This window comes from Schistocerca gregaria, chromosome 7 (assembly GCF_023897955.1).
Source record: "Schistocerca gregaria isolate iqSchGreg1 chromosome 7, iqSchGreg1.2, whole genome shotgun sequence".
Lineage (NCBI taxonomy): Eukaryota > Metazoa > Arthropoda > Insecta > Orthoptera > Acrididae > Schistocerca > Schistocerca gregaria.
Window position 1 is genome coordinate 397,480,507 of NC_064926.1, and position 10,851 is coordinate 397,491,357.

At 38.0% G+C, this 10,851-nt stretch overlaps 1 long non-coding RNA gene across 1 annotated transcript in view; it reads left to right on the forward strand.

Moving 5' to 3' along the window:
- Positions 1–9,495, forward strand: part of LOC126281731 (uncharacterized) — a 70,080-nt gene extending 60,585 nt beyond the window's left edge. The window contains exon 3 of the long non-coding RNA XR_007551300.1: positions 9,226–9,495. This is a non-coding gene — a long non-coding RNA (uncharacterized LOC126281731). The remainder of the gene's footprint in view (positions 1–9,225) is intronic.
- The last annotated feature ends 1,356 nt before the right edge of the window (positions 9,496–10,851 follow it).

The window sequence follows — 10,851 nt, forward strand, 5'->3', positions numbered from 1 at the left end:
TTTTGGTAACAGTCAGGTATATCATGGCAATGTACAAGGCAAATTGTTACAATTGTGCTGTATAATGATAATGTATGAAGTAGGGGTAAAGTGTCAGTAGTATCCATTGTGCGACAGCCTAGTCAGCATTATTGGCAGAAGGTGACAGACTTTTGTACTGCAAAAAAAGTTAGTAAGCCCTCATGGAGTCACTATAATGTTTGGATGACCTTAAAAAGTACTTGAAAGAGGGTAGTTCAAAGCATAGCAAGCCTCATTTCATGCCTGTGCATGTATGTATTATTACGACACAGTATGCTATTGCATCAAAATGTCACGAAGTTTCCACCATGTAACAGTATAAATAATTCCTCAACAAATGCAATTTAACTTATTGTAACAAAACTAACAAAACAGAAGACATGTGTGATTTGACAAATATTACAGACAAATTTTTGGCCAGTTATCGAACTGTTCTTGTTGACAAGTGCACTTTGACCCGTACATTAGGTCAACAGTAGTCGCATGTTTGTTTCTTAATGTTACAGAACAACTTCCACTTATTTTTTTACTTCCCATAAAAACAATATTTGGTTTCTTTAAAGTGTGCTACTGTACAATGATTTAACTACAATGTTTATTGACAACTGCAGCTTAACCTGTAAATTACATCATTAGCGATGATATCTGAACCATTTGTATTTTTAAAATGTTATAGAACAATTAAGTTATGATAACAGGGCCACTTGCATTCTGTACTCGACATTTTTATGCGCTTTGATAGATAATATGACCAATTTTATTTTGGTGCAAAGACATAGTTTTTATTCATAATCAGAGGATTACAGTTAAGACTACGCATTAGTGGAAGTTGCAAATAATTACAGTTTTCCAATAGCTGACAGACTATTTTAGCCAAAATATGTTTTATAGAACAATAACGCAAAACTTTAGACTTAGTAATAACGCTGACATAAGAATTATGTGTATGCCTACTTATTATTGAAAACAGTATGAAGTGGAAATACTGTGAGTTGCCCCAGTAACGTCAACAGATTCACAAATTTTAGACGTAGAATAATATTGTGTAACTTGGCTAATACCTGCAGTCGATTTAGACCTGCAAATCATGCAAGTTACATTAATACTATCAATTTATTTAAACATTTTTAAAATACATTTTCGATGTGATAACATCATTATTACATTGTATGACCGAGCGAGGTGGAGCAGTGGTTAGCACACTGGACTCGCATTCGGGAGGACGACTGTTCAATCCCACGTCCGGCCATCCTGATTTAGGTTTTCCGTGATTTCCCTAAATCGCTCCAGGCAAATGGCGGGATGATTCCTCTGAAAGGGCATGGCCGACTTTCTTCCCTGTGCTTCCCTGATCCGACGAGACCGATTACCTCGCAATTTGGTTGCTCCCACAAACATCCCAACCCAACATTGTATGATCCTTTTCTTAGCTAATATGTAATTTTTAAGGTTATAGAATAATAATTTGGACAGTTTGGATGTTCAAATATTTAATTTGGGTTCCACTGTTCCTTGACACACGCACCTTAACCTGTAAATTATGTCAGCAACAATGTCGTGTATTTTGATAAACAACATAGATGCTTTAGATATTGAAATATTTATTTTATTGTCCATTGGGACTTGGATAAAATGTGGTAACAGGATTCAGCTATGTTCATTGACAAGTAGGAGGTCCAGAAAACAAAGATAAGGATTGGCTGTTTCGTTTTAATGGCTGGTAAAATACTGGGCTGTGATTAGTTGTTTCGAGAGTGATGAAATTTACTGATGAGGCAGAATTTTTGCTGAGAATAGCAACTAGGTTAGATGAATTTGTGGGGTCATGCATGTTGTACTGAGCCACACCAAAGCTGTCATGAGGGATCAAAAAATGGTTTAAATGGCTCTCAGCACTATGGCACTTAACATCTGAGGTCACCAGTCCCCTAGAACTTAGAACTACTTAAATCTAACTAACCTAAGGACATTACACACATCCATGCCCGAGGCAGGGTTAGAACCTGTGACTGTAGCGGTCGCACAGTTCCAGACTGAAGTGCCTAGAACCGCTTGGCCACTCTTGCTGTCCATGAGGGATCAAAATCAAGTGCATTTCAGTTAATGTAGATGTATTACTTACATTATTACATGTTTGTAATCGTTGTGACTCGGGTACTAAACATATATAGTATGGAGACTTGGAGTTGTGGAAATACGTTGCACACTTTACATAACTTCTTTTGGAAAAATGCTTTTGAACATGGTGGAAGACGTTTTCGTGCATGTTACAGCATAGCCAGAAACACTGTAAGCTGCATCCTTTATTTTTTCGATAAAACCCCTTTGAAACGGGTGAAATAAAGATTTCAGAGCATTTGGATACTTTTCAAAACAGTTAAAATCTGAAAGATAGACCATTTAAGTTTGTTTTTTTTGAAAGATACGTTTGAATATGCTGTAAAACAAAAAAATACATTTTTGGGATAACTTTAACCACAGTCTAAAATGTTGCTATTTATAACCTTAACATAATTTTCTGGATGACTAAATGCAAAAATGGCGCACAAACAATTCAGTCCATTCAGATAATTTTGAGCATGAGCAAGAAGAGTGCATTCTGACTGGCTGTTTCATTTTAATGCCTGTAAAATACTTTTACCTATGGAAATATTGCAAGTCGCAGTTTCTACATAATTTTTAAGTAAAATACCTTTGAACTTGGTGCATAAAGTTCAGAATCTTTGGATGCTATTTACAAATTAATAGAATACATTTGAACACGTTGCCCATAAAAACTTAATGTGGATACTTTTGAACTTGGTGGGCTTCAGCAAAGAAATACTTCTCTGTCGTTGGCTATTTCGTTTTAATGCAAATTTTTAAGCACTGTGATTGGCTGGTTTGTTTAAAAATTCCCCACCATCACCATTTTAATTGTTAACTCTCTTATCATTCACCACATTTAATTTTTAAATTTCCTGATATCTTCCATTTTTAACTTTTAAATTTCGCACCATCTTTATGCTGTTATGTATTCAAAGTCATTGATGATGTCATTGGCCCTGACACGTCAGCAATCTATACTATCTCTTGCACATTCTCTCTCTTGGATTGTGATATCAGCAGTATCACATTCTTCAGTATTGCATTTAAGTATTAAGTGAGCCAGAGTCAGCATAGCATCCCTATTAGGTTCATGTACAGAAAATCAGAAATTAAATCCATGATGACAGAGAAGAATTGTAGATGTAAGCTCATTAGTACTGTCAATGCTTGAGTTTGGATATGGCTGTACATGAAGTACAGTGGACATTTTCTTAAAGTGAATATACACTCCTGGAAATGGAAAAAAGAACACATTGACACCGGTGTGTCAGACCCACCATACTTGCTCCGGACACTGCGAGAGGACTGTACAAGCAATGCTCACACGCACGGCACAGCGTACACACCAGGAACCGCGGTGTTGGCCGTCGAATGGCGCTAGCTGCGCAGAATTTGTGCACCGCCGCCGTCAGTGTCAGTCAGTTTGCCGTGGAATACGGAGCTCCATCGCAGTCTTTTAACACTGGTAGCATGCCGCGACAGCGTGGACGTGAACCGTATGTGCAGTTGACGGACTTTGAGCGAGGGCGTATAGTGGGCATTCGGGAGGCCGGGTGGACGTAGCGCCGAATTGCTCAACACGTGGGGCGTGAGGTCTCCACAGTACATCGATGTTGTCGCCAGTGGTCGGCGGAAGGTGCACGTGCCCGTCGACCTGGGACTGGACCGCAGCGACGCACGGATGCACGCCAAGACCGTAGGATCCTACGCAGTGCCGTAGGGGACCGCACCGCCACTTCCCAGCAAATTAGGGACACTGTTGCTCCTGGGGTATCGGCGAGGACCATTCGCAACCGTCTCCATGAAGCTGGGCTACGGTCCCGCACACTGTTAGGCCGTCTTCCGCTCACGCCCCAACATCATGCAGCCCGCCTCCAGTGGTGTCTCGACAGGCGTGAATGGAGGGACGAATGGAGACGTGTCGTCTTCAGCGATGAGTGTCGCTTCTGCCTTGGTGCCAATGATGGTCGTATGCGTGTTTGACGCCGTGCAGGTGAGCGCCACAATCAGGACTGCATACGACCGAGGCACACAGGGCCAACACCCGGCATCATAGTGTGGGGAGCGATCTCCTACACTGGCCGTACACCTCTGGTGATCGTCGAGGGGACACTGAATAATGCACGGTACATCCAAACCGTCATCGAACCCACCGTTCTACCATTCCTAGACCGGAAAGGGAACTTGCTGTTCCAACAGGACAATGCACATCCGCATGTATCCCGTGCCACCCAACGTGCTCTAGAAGGTGTAAGTCAACTACCCTGGCCAGAAAGATCTCTGGATCTGTCCCCCATTGAGCATGTTTGGGACTGGATGAAGCGTCGTCTCACGCGGTCTGCACGTCCAGCACGAGCGCTGGTCCAACTGAGGCGCCAGGTGGAAATGGCATGGAAAGCCGTTCCACAGGACTACATCCAGCATCTCTACGATCGTCTCCATGGGAGAATAGCAGTCTGTATTGCTGCGAAAGGTGGATATACACTGTACTAGTGCCGACATTGTGCATGCTCTGTTGCCTGTGTCTATGTGCCTGTGGTTCTGTCAGTGTGATCATGTGATGTATCTGACCCCAGGAATGTGTCAATAAAGTTTCCCCTTCCTGGGACAATGAATTCACGGTGTTCTTATTTCAATTTCCAGGAGTGTATGTCGAATTCTATTCGCCATTTAACAGTCCCCGATCATTTCTTCCTTAATACGTGATGTGGCCTTTTAAAGTACTGCTGATACATGTCCCATTCCCATGTATTCTAAAATCTGTGCCTCGTATATAGTCTTCAGGATACCATTGTTTTCAATCGATACAAAGCAATTAATTAAGTTACGAGTATAGTTACATAAGAAAGTGGTTTTCACTAGTAGCAAGCGAACGATTCGTACTGACCTTTCAAAAGGGTAGGATACATGTAATCCTTCCAACAGGGCAGAATCTCCCTGACTCTTAGGAAGATATTGTATTGTGGTTATTACCGTAGTCTCTATGTTCTAGAAACTCCAGAAGATAACTTCAGACAGAGTGGTGGAACTCACTGTTGAGTAGCTTATGGGCATTCCTTGCTGCTGGAAATGTAATAAAACTGCGAAGGTTCTAAAGCATGCTATAGAGAAATATATACTGGAACAACATTCTTAGCTGCTTTCCAACACTGGTCTGAATCTATGTGTAATTCGACAGGCAGATATGGTCTGTTCCTTACCATTATGAAACATCGTATTCATGATTTAATGTAATGTAATGTCTAGGGTCAGGTAATTGTAATTCTCTCGTCTTTCTCGGTACTTCCAAATACTGAGGAACTGTTGGATGTTGAAAGAAGGAATGTGTGCTCTTGAAGGCGGTTTGAGGGGTTTATTCATTGTAATATATACTTCTACTATGCACCATGAACCCGATGTGACATAAGAAGTGTTGAGGACATGTACTGCCAGTGGCTCACTGACATTCGTTTCTCTATTTCAGACCGTCATCCAAGAATTTTTGATTAAATTGGATTGACTACCACCATCCGAAGCACAGTATGTGACAGTGTGTTACTCTTGCCTGTAGGTCATACATATGGTATGTCAAGCATGAAGTCACCGTATGCATATTACCAATCAAATTACGATAGAATTATTCAGAGATATTTTAGACACAGAGCTTTTATTACTAGTCCAAATAGATTTGTGGTAGTTCTTATTATAACGTGAACAAAGGACTGTTTCCATCGTTGCACAGTTCTTCACATCATCACTGCAACTGAGGAAGAGGAAACAGTGGATATTCGGCTACAGTATGGTCATATCTCCATTGGTAGTTGCCACAGCCTTGCAGTCTTATGGCATGTGACCTGACTGCTGGCAAAAGCCTACATATCTCTGTTTTTATAAGGGATTTGCGCACTTGACATACAGGTTTGAATGAAATAGTTGACCATGTATGGTGTACATGTAGGGTTCTTAGATTATACGACTTTCCATCCAGTTCAAATAACGATAGCTATAGGAAATCCTGAAGTATCATTGTAAGATCCAAAGAAGAACTTCATACCAGTGACAGTATTAAAAGCCTAATAGTTAATTGCCAAAGCATTCGCAACGAAATACCACTGTTTGATGCACTCTTGGAAAGCACAGAAACCTGGTTAAAAACCTGACGTTTACAGTAGCGAGATATCTGGAGAAAATCTAAGTCCATACCGAAAGCATAAGGAAATGGGAAATAAATGTGGTGTATTTACAGAGTCATCTCCTTATGTAACTGAGACCTTTAGAGAAAACCTCAGTTCTCTTTTACATTAATTCCCTAATCATACTACAATAATTGGAGAGGAATTTAGTCATCTACCATTCAATTGGACAAATGATAGGGGTTGGTGCGAGGAGTAACTTGTGAAATGTTAACATTCCTTCTCTGAAAACTACCTACAGCATATAGTGAGATCCCCATTCATGATGGAAATTTATTACATCTAGTAGTTTGTTCAGCAAACTAGACTGAGAAGGGGTAGTGTCATATCGCAATGGGCTTGAAACTTTAGCTCAGAACAAGAACATATCCACGAATTATGGCTGAAACTTATAAGAATAGTTTCCCACACTTAAATAGTATTTTTACTAATACTTCTGATTCTTTCATATTACTAATAACAGCTGACTGTAACTTACAGTCAGAGTTCCCATCTTGGGAAAACCAAATTTCTCTTCCAAATTTTCCAAACATTCCCTAGAACTGCATTAATTTGTATTCATTTAACTATTTCAACACAGCAATAATACAATACGCCACATCTCTGTTTGAATTAGCTGAACGAAATGTAGATTGTGTATGCAAAGAGCATAGACTGTAGGTTCAAACAACTTTTGTTCATATAAATTTCATGAAATTCAAACAGAGTACAAATTCAAAATGTAGCAAGTGTTATTTCATATTCAAAAAGTTATTGACTTAAATAATAACCAATACTTTTACCTTCCATATCCAAGAACATTTTCAGCTTCAGCAAATAACATCATCATCATCATCATCATCATTTAAGACTGATTATGCCTTTCATCGTTCAGTCTGGAGCATAGCCCCCCTTATAAAATTCCTCCGTGATCCCCTGTTCATTGCTAACATTGGTGCCTCTTCTGATGTTAAACCGATTACTTCAAAAACATTCTTAACCGAATCCAGGTACCTTCTCCTTGGTCTGCCCCGACTCCTCCTACCCTCTACTGCTGAACCCATGAGTCTCTTGGGTAACCTTGCTTCTCCCAAGCGTGTAACATGACCCCACCATCTAAGCCTGTTCGCCCTGACTGCTACATCTATAGAGTTCATTCCCAGTTTTTCTTTGATTTCCTCATTGTAGACACCCTCCTGCCTTTGTTCCCATCTACTAGTACCTGCAATCATCCTAGCTACTTTCATATCCGTAACATCAACCTTGTTGAAAAGGTAATCTGAATCCACCCAGCTTTCACTCCCATGCAACAAAGTTGGTCGAAAGATTGAACGGTACACAGATAACTTATTCTTGGTATTGGCTTCCTTCTTGTAGAAGAGAGTAGATTGTAGCTGAGCGCTCACTGCATTAGCTTTGCTAAACCTCGCTTCCAGTTCTGTCACTATGTTGCCATCCTTTGAGAATATGCATCCTAAGTACTTGAAACAGTCCACCTGTCCTAACTCTGTTCCTCCTATTTGGCACTCAATCTGTTTATATTTCTTTCCCAATGACATTACTTTCGGTTTGGAGATGCTAATCTTCATACCATAGTCCTTACATTTCTGATCTAGCTCTGAAATATTACTATGCAAACTTTCAATCGAATCTGCCATCACAAATAAGTCATCCACATATGCAAGACTGCTTATTTTGTGTTTACAAAATTTATCCTGACATTGTGACATTAATTATCCATCATAAGTCATTTATATGTCTACAGAATAATTTTTGTACAAAAAAAGAAGATAGTGAAATAGAACTTGTCATCTTCCGAGAGCATCTTTACCAAAGTCACTCATCAGAAATTTCCTGCACTCCATCTGTTTGAAACATTGTCTTTTTTTCAATGTAAACCTCAGATTTTACCACTACTCTTGTCAGCGTCATTACCGTATATTGTCATTAACAACTAAACATTCTGATGATGCTGTTTAACAACAAGACTGACTTTGCTTTTAATATCGTTTAGTTTAGTATCCAAAAAAGACTGTAATTTTATTTGCCATTTTATGTCGTTGTTAAAACTTTTTATGCATTACTTATTTTAGATTACAGTTCTGATTTTAAAAGGCCGCTAATAGATTTCATTGCCAAATCCGTTTCAAATATTTTAGAACCTATTTCTCTTGAAATTGATCTTACAGATCGTGCAGATTGGTTTCCTTTCCTTTACTAGATAGTTTGTAACCAAAATCAAATGAAATCTTCCCTCTAATTCACTTATAGATTTCTGGAATGCAGCCATATTTGAAACTTTAAAAACTGATTACATCAAAAAGTACGAACTGTATAATATCTTTCGTCCTTCTCTTATCTTATCTTTCTTGATGTTGCTTTAATTTACCAGTAGTATTTCAACGAGTAATCACTGTAGTTATCATCCAAAAATTGTTTTGACATAATAATATAGTTTTGAAAAATAAAATTGGTTTTAATGCCTCAGTCAAAAAAATTTATATCGCATCTGGAGACCCTACATACGTTTTGGTAGTAGGTTCGGACAACAACTGAGTATTACAGAGAAATGTGTCAAATTCATTTCTGTGTTTCTCTCTTGTAACAGGAAAGTTCAGTAGAGGGCGGTGTTTGACAGTGCGAAAGAGTAAACAGATTATGAAAACTTAATGTTATTTGGGGACTATGAGAGTTAAGGAACGGCTATGTCAATGATTTTTATGAGATACTTTCAATACGTCTAACATTTTAGAAGACGACATTGTCCACATGATATAGTTTTGAGATGAAGAGACTACAAAAATATAACACATGTTGGTAAAATGTTTGTCATGATATATTTCTGCATGGCAGTTTTCCAGACTTTTTATTGTGCCTTTATACTCTAATAAGCTTCATTTTAATCAATCAACTTAATGGCAGTGGGAGTGCAGTTTACTAGAGATGTGTTCTTGTGCTCCACCAGAAAGGAAATCTGCATATCTTCTGAACTCAGCATCGCTTCTTCACAACATGCAACAATATCTCAAAGTCTGGAAGAAACGCATGCGGAGGTATGGCTCCTGAAATGGGTTTAACGTTGTCGTTCTGAACAATATCAAGAATGCACCATCATGGCAATCTTTCCAATGTATTTGCTCCTTGTTGACTTTATGTATACAAATTATGCATAATATGTTGTATAATGTATTTGTGTGTAATCATTATTGGAAGGAAAAATGTCAATAAGAAGAATATCAGCAGAATAAAGCTTTGTTATGTTGAGTGACTACTGATATTTAGTGCATTGTTTAACAAGTTACCTATATCAATGATTAAATTATACAATTCTATAATCTGAAGTTCTTATTGCAACCTAAGCTACTTGTTTACATGTAGTACTTGGTCAACAGATTTACAAATTTATACAGACTTTAAAAGCAGAAGAAGATGAAAGAGGAAGAGCAGCTTCATATCAATCTTAATAAGAATAATACCTAAACAACATTTACCAAAAAGACAAATGTCGCAACAGAGCATACCTTGGAAAGGCCAAAGGAAGTAAATGAGCATTTGAAAACTTGTGAATTAACCAAAATATCCTAATCAGTACCGAAAATAAACTTAGAAAAGCTAGAGGATGTTTTACTGGAACAACTGGTACTGTACATCACACTGAGGTAATACTTCAAATGACAATCTTATAACTAAGGAAAGGCTTTAAAATTTATTCAACTCTTGGAAGTATAACTCAGTTATTTGCATGGATTTTTATAAGTATCTCCACTTATTCTTGTCTTATAAAACCCCATTTCAATGGAGAAAAGTATAACTTTTTGCCTTCATAACTAACGTGGCAACTACTCTCCACTATCACTAGAACAGTGTTCAGTTTGGTAGGCGCCACCACCGTCTATAAATATAATCTAACAAACAGTGTTTCTCAATGTATTTTTAAAAGAAGTGCATAAAAACAAATACAGTTAACAGTTATACATACTGGATGAGTTTCATGGAGGATTCCTTACTGCAATACATGGTTATAAATTTCATATAAGCAGAATATAGGAAGAGGTACATTTTAGTTCAAAAATAATTAATTACTTTTTGTAAACAATTAGTACAAGATAATGATGATTTACATTTTAATTACATCATTGTTTTTATGATAACTTTATCCTCAAGTCTTTGATACAGGATTAATGCTTAATATGGGCAATTATTGGTTACAATATTTTACAAAATAATTTTATATAAGAGAATAATAATTTTCGTGTGATGGTGTGTTATTTGATATAAAACCATTTGAAGCCTGATAACACATCGAAATTAGAAAATTATCTCTGCTTCCAGTAAATACAAAAAGTTTACATAATTCTGATCTTTGGATTTGATTTTTCATTAATGATGGGAGATAAAATGCTCCACTAATACTTACCATTACAGCCCACCCATCCCCTTCCTAGAGATTTAGACATCAGACTCATGCTTATGGTCCTGCTTAAGTCTACATGTTAAAGACTGAAATGGAAAAACATAAAAAAGAGGTGTCAAAGACTCAGCGGTAGTGCTTAATTCACAAGCTATTAAAAATAACTAGCTCATCTTGTGC